General features: G+C 40.8%; 1 protein-coding gene across 4 annotated transcripts in view; it reads right to left on the reverse strand.

Moving 5' to 3' along the window:
* mast4 (microtubule associated serine/threonine kinase family member 4) overlaps positions 1-20,257 on the reverse strand; it is a 109,521-nt gene that overhangs the window by 88,094 nt on the left and 1,170 nt on the right. The window lies entirely within an intron of this gene.

Below are 20,257 nucleotides of genomic sequence, written 5' to 3' on the forward strand. Positions count from 1 at the left end.
ATACTCTCACCTCACAAACGGAATGTCGTCGGTTCAAAGCCCGGCTCGAGGGTCTTTCTGTGTACAGTTTGCTCATTAGGGTGTTTTCAGAGTAGTCCTCTTTCTCCTCACAGACTAAACACGTGCATTTTAGGCCAACTGACCCCAAAAATTGCCCGTAGGTGCGAAGATGTTTGTTTGTCCTTTAATGAACCGGCAACCTGGTCTAACCCGTTTTCACCCGTCTTCAAAAGTTTAAGGATAGAGAGGTATGTATGGATGCATAATGTCACTGCACCAAGCATTTGTGAAAACATTTGCGTTTGAAGTCTCCCAAAGGAGAATTTGAACATGACATTTGGTATTTGGCTCGTTTAGTGTATGGGTATGAATTATTTTGATGAAAAAAACAAGATAATGACACTGCAGGTTACTTTTCTTGCAAAATAAAAAATGAATGATTTGGCAAATTAAATAAATACTAACAGCAAATTTTCCCATTTATTACATAAATGTGGTCAGATTTTTCCTTACTAAACTTCAAAATGAAATGAAAATTAATTTATACGGTCATGATACACATAAACAGGCAGATATATCCACTGCTCAGTAACAGGTAAATAACATGAACTCCGCAGCATCGACTGCTGCTGTTTTACTCTCCGCTCCACTATGACTCATGGTGATAATTAGTGTTAATTCGGATAATTTAGTTTGGCGGTGTGAACGTCACATCTAGTCCGAGTCACATCTCTGCACCCCAAAGCCCACAGTTAGTTACCCTCACATGTAATAGACAACAGTGGGTTTGTATTGCATTGTGCTTTTAGCTGCTATTCTTATATGGATTGACATCTTGTATATTCACTGTTCATTATTTTGTGTTTTGAGGAAAATAAAGTTCTTTTGCACCGAACGGATGCATTTCTTAGTTTGGTGCAAAATTTCCCAAAATCCTAGTCCTGATGAATCAGTATTGGATTTCTACCTGGAAAATGCTCTCATCCGACTACTGTGATGAATCCATTGTCAGTCCTTCCAGCAAGTTAAACTGAATAAAAACAAAACCACACACCCACTACCTAATGTTTAGCCAGTAAACACTGCAGAGGCGGATGTGAAGAGCTGCGAGCGCGTCCTAATAAATATTGTTCAGCTATAAGTGCAGTAAAGCTACTCGGTTCTATAAACGTCTTTTCCCGCAAATGAAATTTGAGCAATCATGATTGCCACATGTGCAGCTGAATAGAAATACTTATTTACAGAAGAGGGGAGCTTCCATCTGATCCATCTGTTGCAATCAGAGTTTACTGGCTTCTTTTCTTGGAGGAGAGGTTCAGTCACGTGTTAAATTCAGGATTTGGTTGCGACATCCATAAACCCAGTTCTACATTGGGTTGTAAAGACTGCGGTAATCTCAGACAGTTATGTTAAGCATGTAAATGATTTTCAAATCGGGTTGCACCATTCAAGTCTTATCTTAGGTTTTCAGTAAAATCAGTAGCAAGGAAACCATCTGCTCAACTACAATAACAGCAGGCAAGGCCACCGATATTTAAAAACAACCATCAATGTTTTTTTTTTTTTTTTTTTTTTTTTTTTTTTTAAGTATTTTTGATTTAGTTGTGAAAAAATTTGAGTCCAAGGAGAAAAAATTTTAAAAAGTTTTTTTGAGCACGACAAGTGTTTACCAGGATTTTGAGGCAGTTTCAGGTCACTCAGGACATATCTAAAGTTCATATTTCAATCCAAACATCACAGTGAGCAAATATTAACTTTATCAGGTGGTTCAGTTTCCTCTGCAAACAGTTACCTCATAGTCGGTATTTGTACATAATTATCAAAAACTAATATTTATGCAGGAACTAGTTTGTGTGTCGTGAATGACGAGCAACAGGATTCACATTAATTTCAAGTGAAAACAAAGTAAAGGAAGGCAGTTATGTAATTTCAAAAGCGATTGAATGCCCATAAGCAGCTTAGAGTTATGCTGTGAAACAATCAGCGGTAAACTCCTGCAGCACGTGGCAGCATTGTTTTCAAACCAGAAATATCCGCGGCGGTCACCACGTCCTTAACACCACTGACCGTAATGATATGCGCTGCGTGCACGGCGACCCGAGGGATTTCCTCCGCTCAGTTGACCGTGTCCCCGCTGAGTGTCGGCTTTCAACATCCAAACGGAAGCCTGATTCATTTCGTAGAAACATTCCTATTTCTCAATACACTTCAAGCTTCAGCTGCTCTGCATCGTCTCCTTTCTTCTAAGTGTTTTCGTCTTGTTCTTGAGAGCAAAACTGTTGTGCTTGTTTCAACTTCCGGTCCCACATACAATGTTATGATAAGAAGAAAGTTCTTCAGGCTTTTGTACAGGTGCATTTTATATATATATATATATATATATATATATATATATATATATATACACACACACACACACATATATACAAATAAGGAGTTGAGTGAGCGAGTGACAGAGGTGTAAAATGACAAAATTACAGCTTCTAGATGCTATATATCTTCAGGTAGAATTCTGTCTTATGGGATGTTTTCAGGAGTAAGTCTGCTTTGAACATGTTAGTACTACTACTACAAGTACTACCAGTAGTAGTTTAGGTACAGACTAAAAAAGAGCATTCCGAAAATGTAAATAATGTGACCCGTTTGGATTACAGCAGAATAAGGAATAAAGCACAATACAGTACATGTCTATGGGAGGATAATATCAAAATATGCCCATTTGTTCCTCAATCTTGCGGGAAGTTTGAATGTTTCCCCTGCCAACATCAGTTGTCTTTCACAAGGTTGAATTAAATTCACAGCTTAAAATTCTCAACTGGCCTCAGGGGGTAGTAATAAAGAATAACAGTTTATTTGTAATGCACTTTTCTTTGCTGGTGTGCACATCATGTGTTCCAGATTGGGGTTTGTTGAAGGAGCAGTTCTTTGGGATAAGGTGGGGCATTTCCATAAAGACATTGATGAGTAAGGAGAGCGACTTTATAGTTTGTTCTGACAGTGACGGAGAGCCAGTGAAGTCTGCGGAGCATTGGGGTGATGTGGTTGTGCGGTCTCACTCCCGAGTAGGTTTACTGTCTGTGAGTTATCTCTATGATGGTACGATGAAGTAAAAAAAGCTTTTGGAGAAGTTGCATTCTGCCTTAGCGGCTGCCTCGCACATCGGGGGCTTTAGTTCTCGCACCTTTATACTGATTTATACTCTTCTGAACCGTCCACCTGTTACCTTATCACTGGGTTGGTTTCCACGGCTCCGTTAGCTACGACTGGACGACACAGATCAGCTGACATCTCCAGAGAGAAATAGGCGTCTGTGTCAACGGTAGAAAGTACTCTAGGGTTGCATGTTCTCTGTGCCAACGTGTTTTTTTTTTTTTTTTTTATAATTATGCTTGTTAAGTTAAATGACTGTAAAAGTACAATTTGGTGAGTGACAGTCTGTTCGCCCCATTATGGACTAGTGACCTGCCTTTTGTGATCATCTAATCTCTTAGCCTCATTGCCCCAGTCCAGATAAAGCAGGTAAGGAAGGTAAACGATGCTTCCATCCAATTAGAGATAAAATCTAATGTTCATGCGCTCATCGTGGCAGCAGACTGAGATTACAATGCTTTTAGAAATGTACACATCGTAAACAGAAGCATTCCAGGCTACTTAAATGTAGTGATGATGTTAGGAAATGAATAAAATAAACTTTTACGAGGCTGCCATTTCAGCAACATTTTTAGAGCCACTACCAGCTGATGTCTGTGTTATTTCCCCCCTGCAGCAGTAGAAGCAATCCAGTGTTTGTCTGGTAGTTTCGGGGGCTGATCCCACCGTATGAATTACCAGAGCAGATGACTGTCAGATGAAAGGAAGTGAGATAATCCTCATTATGTCTGCGCCGTGTCAACGTCTGCAGTTCGCCACGACACAAATGTGGAGCAACATTTAATCAATATTTTAGAAGAAAAACGCAAGATAGATACTACAGTCTGAAGCAGATATACGTCCACCCACTGGCAGGCAAACTCTGCCTGCTCAGAGTTACGAGGGAAGCTCTGCATCGTGCAAACCCACCGTTTCAAACCCAATACACAACATTCAAGCTCCACTGCGTGCAACGAGCGATTCGTGCAACCTTTTGCCTTCGTGTTCCTGATGCACCACGACAGAAATCTGAGCCAGTGAAAACTGTGGAGGGCTGCCAAAGCTGGCCCGAGCTCCCCAATGATTTTAGTCTTTACTCGGCTGAGCTGGGCCGTATCTAACAGACACTCATGCCAGTTATGAATCATCCGGGTAATCAGTAAACCTACATTTCCCCCATTCTATTTGAAGAAGAACAACTCAGAAGAAGGACAGCACTCAGAGTAAAGTCACTTGCTAAGTATCTCCAATGTGTCAGAGTCCAAAACATCTGCATTGATTTTAAAAGTGGGTGTCAGCCGTTTAAATGCCGATTCGATTACATTGGCAACGCTCCCATCCGTCCGTCACGGTTTGCTTTTCTGTGTGCACAGCGAGCAGCGTGCAGTCTGCAGCCCTTTCACCCACCGCTCCCCTCCACCTGCAGCAAAGAGCTTCTGAGAGCAAGATCAAACCTGACCTACCATTCTTTCCTCCATCCTCTTTTCCACCTTCAGCCACACACACACACACACACACACACATACACACAGTGGACAGTACCAACAACATTTTGTTGCCAAAGCAGAAAGCAAACCGCTGAAAACAAAGGAGGTGGGCTGCACAGCACACAAAGCCTGTTGTGTTTAGCAAGTGAAAAATGAGGTAATTTCAACCTGCATGGAGAGAGCGACTGTGTTTCTACTCACTGGGACACTTTCATGTATTTGTTGTCACACTGCCCTCAAATCTGCTGAAGACAAAGATTCTAATATTTCCCAAACAACCCCGTAATAATGACTGTATGTGGCTCATCTGGGGGACAGGAACAAGAAAAATATTGCAAAGCCCAAAAATGGTGATTTGTGTTTGGTAGATCATTTCTCCGTTGTTTATAATGCTTCTTTGGAATCTGTGGGAAAGCTTGTTTGCTTCCCTTCTATTTGCATTTGTGGGATGGGCACGTGGGTTACTCCCTATGATTAATCCACCAAATAGTCTATTAACGTCGCACACGTGTAGAGACAAGTTTTGGGGAAAGAGAAAGTGAAAGAAAGACAGAAGAAACTTTCTATGGGTTTCTATGTCCCTGATGATGCACAATGGGGGGGGGGGGGGGGGGTTTCCCGCACACTGCAGATGATTTTGAATGTGCAGAAAGCAAACTTTCCAGCAGACACTGCACATGTCGACCTTCATCAGCCGACACTACAAAGACCAAGTGCGCTGAAGGGGGGTAAAAATCAGGAACTCCTCTATTTTTCTATACTGCTGCACACATAAGCATACGCAGCTACTCAAACAAGCCGACAAACAAAAGAACGGAGCAGCAGGAGCTGCTTATGCTTCACAGACAAACACAAGGATGAAAGAGCATGGCCACACACAGGAGCACCGTCCTCAAGGTTGAGTAATAAATACTCCCAACGTTCCAGGCCAAGGAAACCTCTGCGGTATTCACATGTTAGTATGTGGCCTACGCCGCTGAACCACGAGGCTTAACTGTAAAAACAACACATCACTGCTTTTCTTGTTGCTTTTGTCCACTTACTTGATGGTATGGCTCTGCATCACAAAAGGAGAAGTGGGTTTAGTCATGATTTCCACATCAGAACAATTATCCAGAGAAAATTGGAAAAACAAATTCACACCACAGGATATTAATTCTCTTTGAAGGCTTTGTGGTGAAGTGTTGTTTATCATTTCGCCGAGACGGATGAAAGGAACCTTTTCAAAAAATGGGAACAAACTGTTATTAGTGGCCTTCACTGGTTGCTTGGACACAAGTACTCATTTACAGTAGAACGGGAAGATAAGGCCCATACATCAAGAGGTGCTACGTCTTACCTCTTTCCAGTCATGCTGGCCTTTGTCTCACTCATCGTTTCTCCATCGTATCTTTTTACTGAGCATACATACACACACACACACACACACATATATATATATACACATATATATATATGTATATATATATACATACAGTGCTTTCGGTGTGACATGAGTTACAGGTGCAGTTTGTAGTCCAAGGCTATAACTCACCCAAGTTTAACTACTTTTTGAAAGGCCGACCGTGTGCAGCAACTTCAGAGTCAAGTCTTTATGTCTGCGAGAGGATAACTCTACCCTACTTCGATTTCAAAAACCATTCGATGTGTTTATTTGATCCGAGGGTGAAGAAGCTTTATTGACATGGAGGACTGGATAACTACACCGCTCTGTGATAAGAATATTTGAGTAGAAGTGGGGATACTCCGATCAAGGACACAAATGTCTTTCCTGAGTAATGGGACCTTAGGCGTACAGGACGTGGATCCTACACAGCATCAGTGTGACCGATTTTCCAGTTCTCACTGATGATCGTTTCATCCCTTCAGAAGAACTGCAGACAGTTGAGAGGGAATCTAACCTCTCCCGAGAACAACTATTGAAAGTATTTTTGCAATATTTTGACGCACACGATTGACACAGATATGCACAATAGGACAGAAAGCTGTTGTATGCTCATTGTTACTGAAAAATGCTCAGTAACCTTTAGATTAAAAAAAAAAAAAAAAACAGAAGATGAGAAATTCCATGTTATAAAACGACCATCAAAGTTGCATAATCAAAGTCCTTCAGTATTATTTTGTAAATTTTTTATTTTGGGGATGAGCAAGTCTTCGACAAACTGCAGCTTTTAAAGCCAAAATCTGATTCCTCCCTTGGTGTTTCACTTGAAAGAACACCACAAACAACACCGTGACGCTTGTTACATAATCTCACTTCAGCATAGCGGGTGTTTCTCAAGACAAGAGCGAAATGGCTTCAACCAACCAGGAAAATCAGTTAGTTGGGTTTTTTTTCTCTCCTTTTCAAAAGCCGTTCTCAATTTTTCTGATGAATGCGTCGAACAGAAAATTACAAATTACAAGTCTGTCATCAGAAGTGAGGGGCAGTGTCCCTCACTTCTGATGAAAAGCCTTTTAACACTCCGTTCTTGTGATGCAGCGACCATCGGCAACATGTTCATGACTTTTGATTTGAACGGATACAAACGAATTTACTCTGGAATTACAAGTTTCCATGAAATGAAAAGGGCCTTAGAAACAATTGATACGTGATGCAAATATGTGATAAGAGCTGGTTTGAGTTTTGCCTTTATGTTTCTTTTGTTACAGAACAATTATAAAAACATCACACACCTAAAATAAAAAGAATTGTTCTAGAAATAAGACTGATTGCTTCATTGACCGTCTAAATTCGAAATGTAAGAAACCTGCTACTTTTTCTGCTTGGCCTTTATGTTGTACATAATCCTCGGTCGCTCACTTTGAAGTGACGTAAAGAGCTTTTGCAATTGGTTTAAACTGAGGAAAATGACGGAATGAGTCCGTTCGCAAACCAGAAAATTTCAGTGGTGGTTTGACAGTTTTTTTGGCTGAAGCGTAAAGCCACAGTTTAAAGGGTGTTGCACCCGAGCCCCAGGCTTTATTGCAGTAGGATGAACTTTGTTGTTCTCACAGTGATTAAAGCTACTTTCTTGTACACTAAATATAACATGCAGGGACATACAGAACTGAAGAGGTGAAAACACTAATTTGTAAATGCACGTGTGTGTCTCAGTTTGCACTGAGACATGTAGGCTCAAGGCATTGCTGAATTCGAAATCCAATAGTTTGCATGTTTTCATTGTTTGTACATGGATTTTCTCTGGGTATTATTTTTCCCACTTAGTCTGGAAACATGCATGTGAGGTGAACTGGTGAGACATAAATATCCTGAAGGTGAGCATGCGAGTGTCCGTGTCTCTGTACTTGTCCAGTACATACCTAGTATTGACTACAGCGGCCTACGCCGCTAAACTAAATTAAGGTAGATGAATGGACGGATTCAGAAAGTGCATTTAACCAATTGGAAACAGCAGCTGAATTAACAACTCAAAAGCTCAAAAAATAGAAAATTGTAAGATATCTTTATCTATTTACATATGTATCCTAATCTAGTTCAGCTACATCACAGATCAAGTTTCTTATTTCCATGACGGAACCCTTGGCCCAACCTATTTTCTTCAATGAAAGAAGGGATTTTGTTGAACAGTGTCCCACCATCAGGATGAATCCGAGTACATCCCTCATCATGCCATCTCATGTCAGAGAGGAGTGCGAAAGCAATAACGAGCTTGATTGGTCCAATGTTGTCTCGAAAAATATGTGTTTGATCAACCTTGGTTGTTTTTAAATGCACTATTTAAATATACTTGACTTGACAAAAGTGCTTTACAGTTCAAATGGACAAACAAGACATGATCTGTGAGTAAATAGAGAGTACAAGAGACCGAGTGGTTGTAATTTGAATGTGCAAAAACTGGTGATTATCACTATACAAACATTCGCAGCATCAGAGAATGTAAGATGAGATGCAACTATGAGCTGTATACCAGATCTGCTCATAGAATCAGAACAAAATGCAAGTTATTAAAAGAAAAAGTATAAGAGAAGAACTGATGTTGCACTTTAAGCAGACAGAAAAGTTTTGTGTCTCCGACTCCCAAAACAAACACATGCTACCAGTACATGATGCAACGTAATGTAAATGTTTGTGAACTTTGCTCTTGAACGTGCCCATTCGTCTTTTTCTCAGGGTTAACTGCTGGAGAGTGAACCGTGTTCTGGCCGACCTCGTCACCCGACATCTGTCTTTCTCAACTCCCCCTAAATTCCTCCCTGGACTGGATGTCTCATCCCGTCTTTTCCCTCCCTCAGCACCGCTCGGAGGATAACGGCCCTCGGACGTCTCACAGCTGAAATGTGATTAATTATTTGCAAACTGTATTTCACACGTCACAGTGTCAACACTCTGCAGTGACTCTCCATCCTTTTTTTTATATCAGCTGGAAATTTTAAATAAAGTTTGACTTTTGGATATTTGACCTTCGCCTCCTCTCACATGGGGATTCAGTTTCCTGTGTTGACAAGATCCAAAGTTTAAAAAAAACAAAACACAGTGGCCCTTTTTTCAGCTTCAATTTCACACAGCGGGGTTTGTTAAGCATTTCCCGCAGAGTGTCTGATATTGTAGGCATAATAATAACAAGCAGTGTAGTGACGGGCCTGAAGCCAAGAAGCAGCTGATTACATGTGGGTTGAGATGTGCATCTGGGACTTCCGCCACAAAAAAATAAAATTAAATACTACAAGTTGAGTAATGAAGCAAGTAAGAGAAAAAGCAAAGCTGCAGACAGCGGCTTCGGATTGGCAGCCACTTCATCTTCATAAAAGCCGCCAAACTTTTCTCATTTCACCAGTATGTATTTTCTCTCAGAGAAGAGTTGGAAAACCTGGTTCATGAGGCTGTTTGCCTCAAAAAGTCCTTCAGGCTATGAAAAGCTTCGGTTTGACCGCGTGTGACCTGGAGTTTGGATTACATCACTTTCACCTTCTGCTTGTACTTTGTATTTTATCCTCAGCTCACAGACCTGCACAAATCTGGGATTGGACACGTTGAAAATACTTGCAAGATCATGAATATTGATTTACATTTATTATAGTTTTCAGTCGATCCACAATGTTTCTTTTTCCTTTACGCATCAGTTTCTTTGAAATGCAATTTTTTTTTAAATAAATCAACCAATGCATGAAGAAGCAAATTGAGATGTTTGTTCTGCACTGACAGACGATGTGAAGGTGTTGAAATTCTATCCAACCATTGAATATTTATACATCTTGAATTCTATAATCAAGAAAATGCCTTTGATTTGATTCCAGCTTGAGGCTTGAGACGTCTTTAGGATAAAGACAAAAAAAAAAACATTCTTAATTCAACAACCTTTGGTGGGCAGCCTTTTAAATTAGAGGAGCTAGTTTAGATCTGCTGCGAGTCGATAAAAATATCTATAGCAGCAGATCATATAGAATCTTCAGAAGAAGATACAGCACAGCTGTTGTACATTTTCTGGCATCTCCTGCTTAAAACTGGCAAAGAACTCAAAGCTGTCCAACACTGCTTCGTCATGACCTTTGACTGACATGGATATTCACCATGTCGGTGTCTGTACAGAAACGGTACCGTTTCATTTAGGAAGGGACTTTATATGATAGCTGTCGTGCATGTTGCTCATCTCTCTTCAGAATACTCCCATTGTTTACCTAAATACAAGCACAAATACTTGGTGAAAGTACCGATTCAACTTGTTTACAGAGGAAAAAGTAATGTATTCAAGCACAAAGTGACAAATGTAACTATTCTTTTATTACATTTTGGATACATCAGCCATAATATAAGTATTGACACAGATCAAGGTTGTAGTTGTATCACAGTTTTAAGTCTAAATGAAAAAAAAAAAGCATGTAATAAGCTGGCTGGATTTTATATAGAACTTATTGAAACAGTAAATCTTGGTATTCAAAGTATTATTGGTGTAATAATATATGCTTTCATCCTTTCACTGTAACTCGGTATTCATCCACAGAGGTTGTAAGAAGGAAGACGCCAGGTTGAAGAATGTGAGGAGAAATGTATTTGTTTATTTGTTGGGAGTAAAAATTAAATACCAAAGTACAGAGAACTGGAATAAGTACTTGATAAGTATCTACTTGCCACCACTGGTGGATGAACTGAAGACCAAGGAGTCAAATTACACATTGAATTTTAGATTTTTGGCTGTTTATTTTGATGCATGGTTCGCTTTACGAGTGCGGTCAGAAATGTAGTATGAAGCAGTGAAATATGTGGCGAGTTGGACATGGTAGGATGAAAGAAACACTTTAGCTGAAGTTATATTTGAAAATATAGATATTTTGCCACATTTCCCATATTGAAATGCAAGGTCAAACATGGAATATTGATGTGCAACCCCTTTAAAATTGAAATCAAAAGCAACAGCTGAAGCATGTGATGTTGTGAGAAACTAAAGACACTTTGCAGACGTCATCCTGCAATGAGAGGAGGCTCTTCAAGTCTCTTACCTTGTTTCCTTCCGTTGACGTTCGTGGGCCAAAAGTTAAATTCCTACCCAGAGACATTTTGTTTGGGCGCAAACAGACTTAAGCCTCCGTGTCACTTTGGCTGGATTTAATCCCCATTGTCTGCCGTGATTAAGTTTTCAAAGAAAAACAAAAAAGAGCGAAGAGCAAAAAATCAAAAGTTGAATCGCAGACAGACGCAGCTCATTGTAGTAGCAAGGGGAAAAAAGAAGAGTCTTAACCAGTTAATCCTCTTAACCTTCAAAACGTACGCTGGACATCCCTCTTAATCGCCCTCCTGATGGGTTGACTGCTGAAATAAGTGGCTGCTTATTTTGGGGGGTGGGGGGGGGCGACCACACGACACAAGGTTTGAGCTGCGGCGTGGACGGCGAGTTAAATATTGTCAAACAGAAGCAAATATTGATACACGAGCGAGGGAGCGAGCTCTGGTGCAACCTTCGACGGCTGTCCTCCCGGCTTCAGGGAACAGGCCCAACCTGGAGTCTAAACCGATTCGCCCAACGGGGATTAGACCCGAGGACGTGATAAGTGTTATCCAGCTTTACCTCCATCTACAGGGAGGGGAAAAAAAAAACAACATGCAAAAGTAAACTTCAAGATGACACCACTGAGTGACGCCTGCAAGCTGAGTCACTTATCTGAGCCGCCCGGCCCAGCCTCAGACTCTCCTGGTAACGCTCTCACTTGTCCGAGCTTGTCCCACAAAAAAAAACTCTCAAAAGATTCAAACGAGTGTGGAAAGTGCAACACACACGTTTCAGGGGAAGAATCACCCGGAGCAACCTTGAAACACGCTGCTCTTCTACTTGCCACATGAGACGTTATGTAACGAGGTTAAACACAAGCGGCCTTCAACAAGATATGTGCCTCAGCAATAAGCTGGCAGGGGGACACTGTCTCACTTCGACCAGCTGGAGAACACAGAAAAATGCATCCCGACTGACCCGAAGGAAACGCATTTCATTCATCACTTTACTAAATAGTATGAAGAGAAACGGGATGTTGACGAGTTTCAGCTTCATGATTCAACCGTTGGCAACTTTGTAGACTAACGAAGCGTCGCCGTTCGAGCTCAAGGAAGTGGAGGAGTTTGGCAGCGCGGCCTCATTACAAATCTGGACACAAACCTGACTTTTGATCTGACGGAAAGACAAGAAATCATGCTGATAATAAGTAAAGAATTGGGTGAAGAAGCCGAAGATAATCATTTATCAATGAGTAAACAGACAGTTATTTCCTTTTTACATCAATAACATAAAGAACAGTTAAAGCAGCCACTTTGAGATACAACGTGATAATGTTTTAACTCTACCAAGTGAGACTTTGTGAGTAGAGTCTGCATGTTTTCCCTGTGCCTCTGGGGTTTTTTCTAAGAACCAAAAACGTTCTGTTGGGATGAAATTCAGACGCAGGTGTGAGAGCGAGATTGTCTCAAAATTAGAACGAAGTGGGTGAAGGTCACACACAGAAACATTGAAAGGCTGTTCATCACATCCATCAGGGTGTCATAATAATGTATTGCTTTACTTTTTAATGCCACACAACAGAACAAAAGCAATATGTTGTGATCAACGTTTAGATTTCACGTAGTAATATGAGCAACTGGAGATGGCACATTGAAGAGAAACTAAGAAAAACGACTTCTGTTTCAGTTGTTTGCTACTTTGAATTCCAGTGAAAGTTGTAATAAAACCACCGTACAGTCGTACGATCGTAATTCCATTTGACTGGTGAGCTTTGAGGACCCCCGAGTTCAGTTTTCAACATGGCAGATCATTTGACATGTTGGTTTTAAAACTGTGTTTTTAAGTTTCTGTCATAAATACAAGTTATGTTTTCTTGCTTAAAGCATTTCAAAGACTTGCATAAAGCATTATTATATGAGAATGAAGTGGCTGGAATACAGAGGGGTTTTATTTACACCGAGAACGAGCGAGCACAAGAAGTAATTTCATGGATGTTTTTTTTTTTTTTTTTACTGCTTTCAAAACAACCTTTCTTCATTACGAGCTTTGAAACAACTGGAATACTGTCAAACTGATCATGCAGTTGGAAAAGGGGCAACAGTCAGTGGGATTTTCAAATGTTTATTTGAACAAGAACAAGTCAATAAGACTACAATGTTCACGCAAAATGAAATGAAGGGATTTTAATCTGCAGACTGTGGCGGAGAGGAGCCGTTGTTGTACTTAGCAGTGCTGCATGCAGGAAGAATAGGCGTTACATGATGGATGGGCGGAAAGGTGTCATGACAGACCAGGTAATAAAGTCACTGGAAGACTGCCAGTCTCCACCCATTTCTTCAAAACATTTTTTTTTTCTCTCACCCTAATCGTACCGTCGTGTTTCAACAAAATTACTGCAGCTAAACACACATACTCAAACCTTCTCATACACTCACCTGCTTCAATCCAACAAAGCTTCATGCTGCTTTTATCCTCCAGTTAATTCTGATTAGTGAGCTCCAAGTCTCACACTGGTTCGCCCCCATTTAGAACAAACCTATTCTAAAGAATGAGACAGTAGAGCAGAGCAGGTATTGTGCCATTTGATCTGACTGTGTAGGTTTTGTTTTGGTTTTTTTACAGCTGTCCCAGACTATTGATTCTGCTTTTAGGGAAGTCTTTTTTTTTTTTATGCAGTTGTAAATGACATGACTGCTCTAAACAGTGCAATAAAGACAAACACAAAGTAAAGTCTGTTGGTTTACAGCAGCTGCCTGCTGAGTGATATAGAAAGATAAATGGAGGCCGGTGAAGTGAAGGGGGAAGAAAAGTTGCGTTAGCAGATTAACTATCTACAGTGGACTGCAAACCCGGTGGAAAATCACTTCTACGCTGCAAAAGATGTTTTTCACAAAGTCAAATAAACACTGATGTTTTTAAATCATAATTATTTCCAGAAGAAGATCTTTCTTAAATTATTGCCGTGCTAATCAATCTGTCCGTTGAAAATTGATGAATGGAGAAAGTCATTTGATGTGGAATAATTGGAGCGTCGCGCGAAATGTTTTTAAATCACTCCGTGTTCTTGCTCCACTCTGCCTTTCTGAACCGTCCCACCCTTACAAGCCTCAGGTGCTGCTGGCTGAGCCTACAACCAGGCCGGGGCCCAGAGGGGAGCGAGCGTTTTCAAGTTGCAGCTCGTCGATGCAGTGCCGACTGATCCGTTACTATTTTTAAGGTGAATATGTAGCTTTTGGCAGCAGGGAATATATCTACTGAAGCACCAATAACAGCTATGTTTCAGATTAAATGTAAATACAGACGGAAATGTAAATATAAGGTGATCCTCAGGGCTCCACGTAAGGCCTTCTTACTTACATGCATCTGTTATTGGTGTCATGACTGCTTTGGAGCTGCTAAATGATTCACTTGGCCCACTCGGTCAGGTTTATCATGCTCGCACGGTGGACCTTTATAGCTTTATTGCCAAAAACAACCTCATGCAGGTTCAAATAACATTGTGACGGCAAAGATAGTGGGAACAAAACAGAAGGTGCAGGCCAGAGGAGAAACATCATGTAGATGTTTGCTAAGTGGAGCTGCAGATTAAGGGATAATTGTCGTTGCGGCTCCTTCTGCCGAGTCACAGTTTTCCCAATTTGACACATTGTTAGAAAAATCACTTTACTGAGCAACTACGCAGAGCGGTTTTCATTAACGGAGCCACTGAGGAAGCCATTCAGTTTATGTTGCTCCTCACTCTGTGTACTAATCATAATCCATCTAATTCTCAAGTAACTATAAACATCCAAATTGAAAGCGTCAATTTCGCATGTGGGAAGAATATGAAAGACATTTCTCAAGAGAAAAATCTTCTCTGCTGTTAAGTGATAATAATGCCATAATAACATACCCACGCGCTTCATTTAGGGAACTATAAGTATCACATTAAGGAGCTAAATTAAACAGGATAAATTACACTGTCCAGGAAAGTAATTCTTCACTGCAGCAGCAGGTTAGTTAAGCAAGGAAAACCAGCAAAGCTCAAATAATTAATAATTATTCTTAATATTAATAAAACCCACACACTATGCTATTCAAATGTGACGAGGAGAAAACAGAAGAGACAATATTTATGATTATGAGGGGGGGATATAAAAGTAGTGGGACATATAAAGACGAGGAATGATTAACACGGCGACAGATTGTGTACTTCGGGATGCACCGTGTCAAGCGGTGGAGGCAGCAGTACTAGAAAACTTTGATTTGCGAAGGCTTTGCAAGGAGTGGAGGCACACAGAGGAGCACCATGTTGCTTCCATGGAAGTGCTTCATACAAAGCACACATGCTCATTTTTTTATGTATCGGTTCAAACTCTCTGTATATGACATTTATAATCAGCTTATTATTGAGTTTATGTAGCTGAGAAATACACCTTTTGAGATGAGAATGTCCCCCAATAGTGTATTATGAATAAATCCTCATCTTCATGCAGTTGCATACGTCAATCTCCGAGATTTATTAGCATTTAGGTGTGGGACCTGTCCCCACTTCCCAGGTACTCGCATACACACTGCAGAAAAATATTCAGTGCTTCAAATGTGATTGTTAGTATTCCCATGAGATTAGATGCTTTTTACAATAAGCTGTTAGCCTTTTTTCACAAATTACAACCAAGCTTGTTATTATTACAATCATATCCATCACACTACCTTAAGACAGTGAAACACACCATCGCGTATATATTGCATAGTTCCAGCATATTCAATATAGTATTCACTTAATAAAAAAAATAAAAGAAACTCGTCATTGAAACACAATGGGCCATAATTTAGTTCTAAGCTCCAATTTTACAAGGTTTACTTCCAGTTACAGGCTCTTGTTTGTTTTGCCTGTGGTCCACAATGAGCAGCCACGCCATCAGGTACACCCGTCCAACTACTCATAACACAAACAGCCAATCATATGGCAGCGGGTGAATGTAGTGAGGATCGTTACACTGGTGAAGAGGACCTACTGAAGTTTGAACCGAGCATGAAAATTAGGAAGAAAGAGGATTTATGATTGTGGTATAACTTCACAGGACTTCTACGTACAACAGTCTAGAGGTACAACCGAGGCATTCGAAAGACCGGCTGAATAACCTGGGAGGAACTCCTGTCATTTAGGAACAGGAAACTGAGGCTACGGTAGAAGATTGGAGGAACATGGTCTGGTTTGACGAGCTCCGATTCTCGCTGCCATGTTCAGATGTTTGAGTGAGCATCTGGGTTGCAGCTTTCAAATCAGTGGGAGTGATGGTAACATTATTGTCTCGGGGGTCAAGGGGGATTTTATTCGATGTCTCGGTCGAGAATGACACGACTATTTTGACTCAAGCAGCTTAAGAAGATTTTGAAACCTGATTAGATAGGCTTTTATAAGTAACTGTTCATCTTTTAAAGAGACTGAAGGATAAATCAAGGAAAAGGGAAAAAAGTTAGGCGATTAAAATAAGTCGGCCAATTGTAGCCATGAATCAGACTGATGGAAAAGGAACAGAAGATAAACAGATTCAGAGTTTACCTTTTAATATACACAGCGACTCTGTTAAATATAACATCTTCATCTAAATATTTGGAAGGTGAAAAGCAGGTGCAGGTCCATGTCGTACTGCAAACCTCCGACTCACTGACGGACAGTTTTCATGCAGGAATCATGAGAAATAATCTGTGTATATATCTAAACTATATGCTTCCCATTCTATTCTTTCTGTTATCTTGTCTTGTGCATGACAGAAGGGATTATGTGTGGGATCATCTCGCCCCCCCGCCCCCCACCCCCGATAGTAGATAAGGCTCACGCTGTCGCTGCCCACAACTTTTGGACGGATTTAGATGTCTGGAGCAAACAGACACGGCGACGCAGAATTTTGTAAAGACAGACGTTGTGCAAACATCATGGAAAGTATCGCCGCACGTCGCCAAGTCTGGACACTGAGTGTTAACCGAGCTGGTCGGCCAAACAAAAGTGACATCACGCGAGTTCTCAGAAGACTTTCCCTTTTTAACTCCGCAGGAGCAAGACATGAGTCAAAGGTCAAGGGGTCCCCGATTAACCCTGCCAGTAATGCCTCCGCGAGGCTTCTCCGCGCCGATTGGTTACCCGACCTGCTTTGTGGCGTCGTAGCCGGCGACGTGCCCGCTGTGTTCGGAGCGACAGGTCAAATTACAGCTCTTCTTCTGTGGCCAGCACAAGAGAGGTCAACGGTTTTAAATGAACCTCAAACAGACATTTCAAGGGCAGGGAGTTCATCATGTTACTCCAGTTCAAAAGGAGCGCAAGTTGAGTTTAAATTCTTCAGTGAGGTAAAAATATCAAATTCAACATTTGATTGCATTTTATTGCAAAAAAACAAAAACAAAAAAAACATTTTACAGCCAAATATGGATATTCTAAGGTTGTTTACCGGCTCATAATGGGAGAATCTGAAATAAGATCACTCGGTTCCACTCATGTGATATCTCACCTCTTTTAAGGTAATGAATCTACAAGCTGTTACTCAGCCAAGTGACTAACATGATACCGAGTCACAGTGGGGGGGTATCATCCAGGCAGAGGGACGCCGGCGTGAGCCCGTTACACTTTTATGTACCGATTTAACAGCCTCTGAAACAAGAACACAAGCATTAGTGAGATAAATGTCACCACAGTTTCTCCCAACACTAAAAACAATGTGTTCGGTTTTTTTTCCCCTCCAAACTCATCCAAGCCTTTTACAGATAATGGCGTAACAGATGGGAGTATGTTCAACTTTCCAGAATTTCCCCGTTGGGGTTGTAAAGGGGTGGGGATGACCGTCTGCCACACCTACAGCCCCAAGTTGTGGTGATAGCACCATTTGACTGCAGGGAGGGGAAGAGGAAGGCAAAGCTCAAGCAATTAAGCATGAAATCTCACACACGCCCTCGGACCTATTCGGTGAATAAAAGCCAGTAAAACCCGTCTGCTGAAACAACTGTGTGAGGATGAATTAAAGGCCGCAACACAAACTTTGTGCGCGTCATTGTTCCATCCGTCGCCTCGGTACACACCGCAGCTTTAGATGTGCTCATCCTGTATTATAAATTAAATTTTCCACTAATGCTAACAAACCTTCCGTTTCCACCATAAGGTGAGAAAAAATAATTAATCTATTCAACAGTGGCTCAGATTTTTGGCTCTACCCTTAAATGTGATGATGTTTCTAAACCCAGGTGGCTGGAGAGCGCATCGTAGCTCCAACCGAACAAACACAGTTGCCGGGACTTTTATGATCTGCACCCACTCATGCTGTAACCTCATCCAGGGGCGTTGAAGTGAAACACAACTGTCAGAGGCTGCAGACGAATAGTTTGCTGTGCTTTACTTCAATTTTTAAACTATCGGCTGCGATTTTTGGAATAAACATGAAACATCTGCAGCGATCTATTAAGTTTTTTTTGTGGGGTTTTGGTATGAAGGTACAGCTTGGAAGACTGAAAAATAAAAAGTGTTGGAAGTGTGTTTTAGGGTGTGAAAGTACCCTCTGAAACATTTTCATGAATATACCTTCCTGTAAAACCAAAATTTACTCTACCTAAAACACATTGATTGAACCGCATGATAACTTTAATATATATAGTTTTGCAGTCCGGTGACAGTAGAAACCTGAAGGAGGAGTGCGACTTGTAAACGTGGAGGGTGACTTAGAAAAACATTCCCGCTTGAGTTATCCAATCAATTGTGTTCAGTAATTAAATTAATGACTTTGAGAACGTAACAATTAGGTGTAGGACATGACGCGACTTAACCAATTATTATAAAGTTGGTTAGTGGAGTCTTTGTGGAGTGCAAACATCACTCACTCTATTGCTCTGGAAAAGTGCGTTTTGAGCTCTTTCAGCCTCATCGTCTGAAATATATTGAGTACCCGGTTATAAATAAACCAGAGTGCCGTGCACGCGCAGCTTGCAGAGATGCATGACGACTGGGACTTTAAATGCAGAGGATAGAATTTTTAAAAAAATGCAATAGAAATATGAAAATCACCACATTTGCAAACAACACTTTGATTTGTGTTGGTTAATGTGTGAGGTTTTGGAAATTGAGTGAGGACATTGGCACGTCTGCAGCGTTTTCTAGGCGAGATATTGACAACTAAAAAGGTGCCACCTGGAAAAAAAAAAAAAGACTTTAAATTTCATAAAAATAAAAGGATCTTTTTGAAAATCAAACCCAGTTGGTAGCTCATGTACTGGAAAAATAAATCAAAGCAGCGCAAGTGCGACTTATAAATAGAGAAGATGAATGAAGCTCGCGGGGTAAATTATACTCAGCTGCTGCAGGTTTATCAAATACAACAAGTGGTGCAGTTCAATGCGATCCAACGATCCAATAGCTGCAAAGAAGAACGCGCCAGTGTCGAGGATGCAATGATGATTATGTATGAAGCAGAGCAGCAGATCCGCACACAGCTGCGCTGCACGGCGAGTAAGGCATACACGATGAGGAAGAAATGAAAGGAGCTCAGAGTATGAATTACATTCATCTGGGGGAGGTTTATCATCTACAGTTGGTAATACCATCCAACAGACCACCCCTGCAATGAAATACTGCAGATGTACAGACAATACAATTACTAGTTACCGCTTCAGACATGTTTTGACTCAACTGAAGTTTGAGGGGAAAACAACTTGACTCTTAAAAAAACTTGGAAAAGTGGAATCACAGTTTGTTTTGTTTTTTTAAACTGATTTTTTTATTTTACAACATACTCCACCTCCAGCTAATTAAACTGCTGGTGCCGCTTGGGAAAAGGTTAGACAGAGTGTGGTGGGAGGGAAATAACTTTTGAAAAGGCTTAAAAAGGAACCCAAAACACTATTTAATTTCCAGAAAACCTTGAAACATGGCGATGATTAAAGCGGTACAACACACACACACACACACACACACCCACACACACACAACTTGCAGAGGGGATAAAGTCAAGTAAGTTCATTCAGATGGAGCAGATTTCTTATTATCTACGACGAGCAAAGCAGTAGGCTTGAGCTTCCTTGCACTGAAACGCTGCCCTTGCAGATGTTGCAATGTGTAGTGATTGCTTCAGACATGCTGATTCAACAGCATGATGACTTTTAAGGATCTGCTTGGTGGGGATGTCACACTGCCACCTCTTATACTTATAGCACTTTATATATATATATATATATATATATATAAGAAAAAAAGGT

The sequence above is a fragment of the Lipophrys pholis genome, assembly GCF_963383615.2.
Source record: "Lipophrys pholis genome assembly, chromosome: 12".
NCBI lineage: Eukaryota > Metazoa > Chordata > Actinopteri > Blenniiformes > Blenniidae > Lipophrys > Lipophrys pholis.